This window comes from Taeniopygia guttata, chromosome 3, assembly GCF_048771995.1.
Source record: "Taeniopygia guttata chromosome 3, bTaeGut7.mat, whole genome shotgun sequence".
NCBI lineage: Eukaryota > Metazoa > Chordata > Aves > Passeriformes > Estrildidae > Taeniopygia > Taeniopygia guttata.
Window position 1 is genome coordinate 89,429,447 of NC_133027.1, and position 6,978 is coordinate 89,436,424.

The 6,978-nt window shown below is 43.5% G+C and overlaps 1 long non-coding RNA gene across 1 annotated transcript; it reads right to left on the reverse strand.

Moving 5' to 3' along the window:
• Positions 1 to 3,163: 3,163 nt before the first annotated feature.
• LOC140683589 (uncharacterized) lies at positions 3,164 to 6,517 on the reverse strand. Its single transcript, XR_012054760.1, has 2 exons — positions 6,004 to 6,517; positions 3,164 to 4,391 (listed from the first exon to the last, which is right to left on the reverse strand). It is a non-coding gene; the product is annotated as an uncharacterized lncRNA (long non-coding RNA).
• Positions 6,518 to 6,978: the final 461 nt, after the last annotated feature.

Sequence of the window (6,978 nt, forward strand, 5' to 3'; positions counted from 1 at the left end):
ATAATGCACTCTCTTTCCATTGGTCTGTTTTTTCCTTCTCATTCTGCTTCACCTGAAACACTTCTGGTTTCCAGGGCTGCCAGAAAGGACTGAGATTGAAAATGAGTCCAGGTGTGATGTGAACCAGTCAAAAAAGCCAGAAGGGCAGCTGGTTTGGGCAGGGATGTAAGCTCATTGCTTGGGATCCAAGACCTAGCTTGTGGCCATCACCTGGAATGTCTGAGAGTCTCCACGTACTCTTCTCAAATGCTACTTTAGTTCCCCTGCCAATTAAGCAAGAGCTACAACTATTCTAGGAAAAAAAAAAAAAAATAAAACCTGCTTCTTACTCTTCCCACACTCAGATGGGGACATCTGGCACAGTAGTAACATAGAGCAGACCTGTGTGATCCCAAATACCCATCCTCTGCTCCTCAGTCCCAGGAGGTCTGACAGGACACATTTGTAAAACCCACCTATGGTACCCAAGAGAGCCCTTAAATTAAATCCAGTTAAATTCATCCGATTGCTTTCCTAACAGGAGCTGCACCCACATAAAAAGTCCAGCAGGACTGGCCCCTTAGCACAGAGCCCATCAGGCCAGCACATTCAGCCAGAACAACCAACAAGCTGCCAACTCAGACCAGGGGACACCAGGCACCCTTTGGCACCAGGCCTGTCTGATTTCTCAGGTGCAATTAGAAGAGAGGTGATTGTATGTGTTAAAGCGTGTAGGAGGGCGCAGCACCCTCCAGCTCCTTTTGAGCAGTGCCACAGTAAAGCAAGAACATTGGTACCAGACACTGGGAAATGTGTGGCTCCAGTGCCCAAAACCTGGCACGCGTACCTGGAGCTCCCATGGCTGCATTTCTTGCTGCAGGGAGGAAAGCCAGGGTAGCAGAGATGCACATAATTGATCATTAGCTCTGCTTTAGCCTTACAGCAGAGCTGCTGTCCTTGGGAGAGGCACACCAGAGATCCACAGGGAGCATCCTGGTATCCCTGGGTGATGGCGTGTGGAGGACACTCAGAGGGGCCCGGCTGGTCCATTGGGGCTGGGGCAAGCAGCAGCAAGGGAAAAGTCCAAATGGTTGTGCTGCCCGAGTTAGCAATGCTGTTGGGGGATAGGAGAAGGTAATAAGCAGAATTTTCTAGGAAGCACGCTGAAAATAAGGTACTAAGAAAAGTCACTGAAAATGTCAGGCAAGCCAACAGGGAAAGGTCCAAGGAGCAAGCAAAAGCACAGCATATACTTTTTCATCTATTCAATCTGACCCTGGGCCCAGTGCCACAATCTTTTTAAGGTTAGTGGTGGGAAAGCTGCCTTTTGAATGTTTGCAGAGGCCTATTAACATCCTGTGCTGAGGAACCTTAAACCCCAGGTAGTATTTCAGAGGAAATGGACAGCACAAAACACAGACTGAAAATTAACCACAGCAGACCCCAGGCCTAAATAAGTTCCACTAGCCCTTTCTGAAATCACTTAAAGGCTTTCCTTCCAGTTGGACTCCTGCCCAACCACTTTAATAGGTGCAGCAGGCAGGGGGGAAGAAAAAAAGGGGGGGAGAGAGAGAAAAAAGAGAAAAATAAAAGGGAAAAAGAAACCTATTTGGCCCAGTAATTTAAACATTCTTTACAAAATAATAATAAAGTTAAAAAAAAAAAAAGGGACTCTAACAAAAATTACAAGTGTAGCAGGATTGGGAGGGTAACTTGGTGAAATTCTCTGCGGATGGCTGCAAACCTCTAATGGAAAGTTGTATAAGTGGCTGAGGCCAAAGTAGGCATTAATTACAATGAAAAATCAGTTTAGTGCAGGCCACAACTAAATTGGAAGCTGGTCCTCTAGGTAAAACAAAGAAAGTGAACAGAAGCTTTAGATTTGATTACATGGCAATACAAGAAAAATGTGCTGTATGTTGTCTATTATTAAAGCTGCTTTTGGGCCTTCTGTGTGCGCCTAAGGGATTTTAATAAAAAATTAGTAATAACCCTGCTGCCCTGGCTTGCTGCGGCTTTTGGCGTGTTTGTGGGTACAAGGCTACTTCTGCAGTACAAATTAAGTCACTTTAGACAAGCAACCTTGAAAGCATTGTGTGGAAAGTTCAAGCAGCACACTTTGACTCCAAGAAGACACAGTCCCTTACTGGAGGCCAGCTCTTGGTTTGAATCCTGGCTGCAGTAGGATTTCATCAGGAATGAAACCCTGCAACTGCTATATTTGTCTTTGATTATTCTTGGCAACACTAGAAATACATACTCAGGTTCATAAACACTGCATAAAATACTGCAAAAGAGTGATTTAATGGCAAAAAGTCACCATTAACAGGTTTTTTTTTAACAAATGCTAACTCTGTAACCTTCTTTACATTGATGTAATGCTACTAATAATGTTGTCTTTATTGCTAATATCAGCACTTGGTCCTTGGTATGGCTGGATACAAATAACCCAGGAAAGTTTACCTGGATTAATTTAAAAATACCAAAAACCCACTCTCCCAACTTCATAAAGGTAACTTTTCTAATCCCTATCCTCGAGATATTTATTTTAAAATTGTACAAATTCTGTTCTTTTTACTCCAGAATATCCACAGCTCGGTGGATCCAAATCGGCTGCTGAGTCTCTCTGTTTACAGTTTCCTATAAACTAAAGGCAAAATTTGCTGTATGCAGAATTTTCTAACATCCAGGGAAATAGGGGGGAAATGAAAAAACATTTTAGGGCTACAGAGACAAGGAAATGTAGGAGAACAAGCAGCTTTGTGTCTCATTACTGGTGGGCTGCTGCTACCAACTGCTCCAGTGGGTCTCCATCCTTCCAGCACACCATGCTGGGGAGGAGGGGTTGTGCATCTCCTGGATGGATGAAAATTAGGAATTTTTTACACCAGAGGCATTGGTCATGTTCCAGAAGCATGGCCCAGCCCCCAAATCCTGCCTTGGTAGAAGTGTGTCTGTACTCCTGTATTATCAATGTTTGCTATTTCACTGAGTTGCATCGGGTTTATGTGATCTCTACTAAAGAGCCTCCTTCCTCCTTGGGTTATTTTCTGCCCCTTCAAACACATGTTTACCACTCTTTTTCCTTGCAGAGGAAGATGGAGAAAGCATCCAATTCCTTTCTAGAGTTACCAACTAAGAAGGATGGGGAACAACAACAACAACAACAACAGAAACAGCAAAGGATCTGCCACCAGTTTAATTCCACAATATTTAAAGTCACCTCACTTGCTCATTTTTCAAATCTGATTCACAACTGGGTGTGTTAGGTTGACAGTCTGGCAGCTCTCCTCCTAAACCAGTGGCTCCATGAGCTGTTCCTGGGGTGAGCAGGGCAAACAGGCATGTGCAGACCTGGGCTCTTCCTGCCTATCAAGGTGACATGGACAGCAATGTCCCCAAGTGCTGTGACATGGAAAAGGGGCTCCTCTCTGCAATGTGACCTAGATGTGACCTAGAAGACCGCTGGAAAAGAAACAACTTTGGCTTTCAATGCTTTGTCACATGGACGAGTTGGGCTTCAAAACCCTTTTATCCCAATCACATGTGGCTGCACGCCCGGATCCATGTCACCGTGTGCCATGTGCCAGCTGCATTGGCAGTTTTGTGGTGTTAGGTAGGGGTGTCACAAGAAAGGACTATCCCACTTTACTGCTCTGATGGCCAGCAGAGCTGGTTTACAGCACAGAACCCAAGTACTTAATAGTAGTTGGGACATGAACACTGAAGGAAGGGCTCTTTCTCAAAATGAAGCAAAACCAACATCGTAAACCTTGAAGGTCATCCAGAGCAGTGGGGGTGGGTGGCTCATCCCCATTATTCACAGACTGCCCCTGTTACAGCCTAGTCTCCATCAAAGGATGAGGAGGAGAAGAAGGGATTTCCTGGGGAAAATCAGCACAGATAAGGAAGCTCATGCCCCTGAATGCTGAGGTTGTACAGCTCTAAGGGAGGAGATTGGGAAAACCAAATTGTGGTGCTAAATATTTCCCAGCAGCTCTCCCTTGAACCCATGAAGAGTAATGGGCTCACTCAGACGCCATCCCAACAGATAAACTCCATGGCTGGCAGGCAAGGAGCCACTGGGCATTGGTGGGGAATAGCCCGATGTAGTCGGAATGCTAAAAAAAACCCAGAGACAAACAGTCCTCTTTGCATCCATATATAAACCTAGAGATACACATAAACATTTTGAAATGTATCTGAGTTTGAAATGTGTTAGCACACTAGGGCTTCCAGACATGCTTGGAAGGTGCATCCGAGTCCCTTCTCTTTCTTTCCAAATGTGTTTGCTTTTCTTCAAGGAAAGCTGCAGACTTGGAGGCTGCCTGGCATCACATCTGCTCAGCGGGTGTAGGAGTGGTCTCCAGAATCAAGTCTCTTTCTCCAATGAAGATCCCTTATGCTAAGATCTGTGAAAAAATAATGTGGGGGGAAAAAAAACACCCAAGAAAATGAAAAAAAAAAAAGAAAACAACTAAAAACTTTTGTCCATGGATTCAAAAGAGCCCTCTTCGTGCCAGATTCATCTACATTAAATTGGTCATGACCTTCCAGGTGTCTTTAAGGTTGAAGTGTTTGCTGGACCATTTAAAGCTCCTCTCACGGGCTCCTGCGACCCTCCTGACATGGAGAGCTGGGCTTTTAAGAGTGTAGCCACCTTGTCAATGCTCAGAGGTCACTAATAGCCTGCCTTGGGCCTTCCAGCGGGTCGCGTTCGGCTTGCTAGCCCAACACAAAGGAAAAGGAGAGGAAAGCTGGGGAGGGGGGATAATTATCATTCTTCCTCTCCACCCCCCCCCCTCTCCAGGCTGAGAGTTATGCTCCATGTCACTGTGTTAATGCGCTTGCATCCAGGGAGACACATAATGCTCCTCTCAGCCCTGTTTATTAGCGAGATCCATTTGCAAAAGGCCCTTCTTTTGTACCACAATATGAATGTGCTTTGATGGCAAATAATTACGGTAGTCCTTTTGACATGAGGATCCACAGGCTGCCCTAGTTAAGCCAGTAATTAGCCTGTCCTCCTTCTTTTTTTTTTTTTTTGGTTTTTTTTTGTTTTGGTTTGGTTTTTTGGTTTTTTTTTTTTATTATTGAGAAACTACAAATTATCCTCATATGAGCACTGGCCATTGCTTTTTCTCTTTTCTATTCTGCCTCTCACTCTCTCCCTTTCCCTTGTATCTCTCGGCACTTTGGATAAGGGGAATGCAGCTGCACTAGAGCAAGATAAAGCTCCGCCATCAAGATGATGAACAATTTGGATGAAGAGGCTTCGAGATGAACACAAAAGCTGAAGAAGTGCGGCTGATGCAGCCCCGGACAGCTGAAGAATGCTGCAGTCTGCAGATGAATAGCCCTCATTTGCGAATATACAGATTTTCCATGATGAATAAAAACTGAGTGTAGGTCACAATAAATAAACTTTTTTTTCCCCCTTCTTCTCAAATAATAATTCAGGTTCCCGGCACCAAACAGCTGTAAATTGAAGGTTGTGCTTAGTTTTCTCAACTCTCAAAGGGGATAATTAAGCTAAGCTCATATTGTTTGATATATTAGCGTAATGATGAGCTACTATATTCTGGCTTGTTTCGAGTTATTTTAGGGTTTTTTTTTTTCATTATCTTTTTTCTTAAATTACATTTCAAATACATTTTAAATCCAGAAACAGCATTTCAGAAACACATGAAATGTGTTTGCCCTGTGTTTGGGTCTATCTGGAATGTATTCATATAACATTTAATTAAAGATGCTGCATCCCCCTTTTTTGGGAAAAAAGAGTGGAGGTAAAAAATACTGGCATTATTTGACTAGTCCTGACATGATCTCGCTCAGCTGCCAAACCTTGATCTTTATTGGTGCAAGACAGCTAAATGTGGCTGTATTCTTCATCGATGCAGTCACTACCCTTCCGGAACTTCAGGACTGGTAGTCCTTGGCAACCATAAAACCCCTTCAGCCCTCCTAATTTTTCCATAATTTCATTGGAAGGACATCAGAGGGCAAATATAATTTCTGATTTACCTGTAAACTCAGGGTTCTGTGCACAGACTGATGGATGTCATCTTTTTAGGATAGCTGACCAGATTTGGAGCCTCCAAGAAGTTTAAAGTACCTGCAAGTTGAAGAGGTGTCTTGAGAAGTGGAGTAAAAGTGAAGGAAGCTCATGAACATGAGTGCAGGTGGAGAGCAATGGTCCAAAGTAGGATACACAGTGATAGTAGTAGTAGTAATGAGTAGGACTACTCAATGAAATAATTTCTTATCTTGTCATTTTCCAAGCTAGAAGAACACATGAAGCTTTTTCTCCATAATCACAACCCACAAAAACTGAGCAATGACTATATTAGACAAGAAGGAAATCAGGGAGCAGCACAGTGATCTGGCTTTAGTTTCAGTATTGTGTAGAAAGTTCTGCTAACCTAAATCAGACATACTTTTCTTCTTACCCATGTTTTGAGAATTAAATCCCACAGCACACTCATTTGTTTATATTCTAAGGCTATGGCGCAGCTTTATAACATGGTGAGAAGAGACAGTTCAAATATTTCAGGAAAAAAGTAAGATTATCCTACATCTTGACCTGTTTCTGGAACCAATGTGAAGCCACATGTTTTTTATGGTTCAAAAATGTATGTGAATTGTTTCTTTCATCTCTAGTTTGGGATCAAAGGGAGAACAGCCCCTGTGATATTTACAGCATGCCTAGAAAGAAACCCCAGAAATCTTCCACCAAAGCCTGTTCCTATGAGTTTTCTGAGTTGCTCTGTGTGGTCAAGACTCTGACCCGGGGTGGGTGAGCACAGGGGTGTCAGTGTCAAACTTTTCCAGCTCACCCAGCCTCAGTGGTGATGCCTCATTCTGATTTCCCAATGAGGATTATAAAATCCCACTGTCACTTCCTTGACTTGTTGTCATACTGCGAGGAGGCAGCCCAAACGTTGAGGATTTCAGTGGGTTCAGAGTCACATTCCCTGTCTTTTTTTACAAGCTCATCAT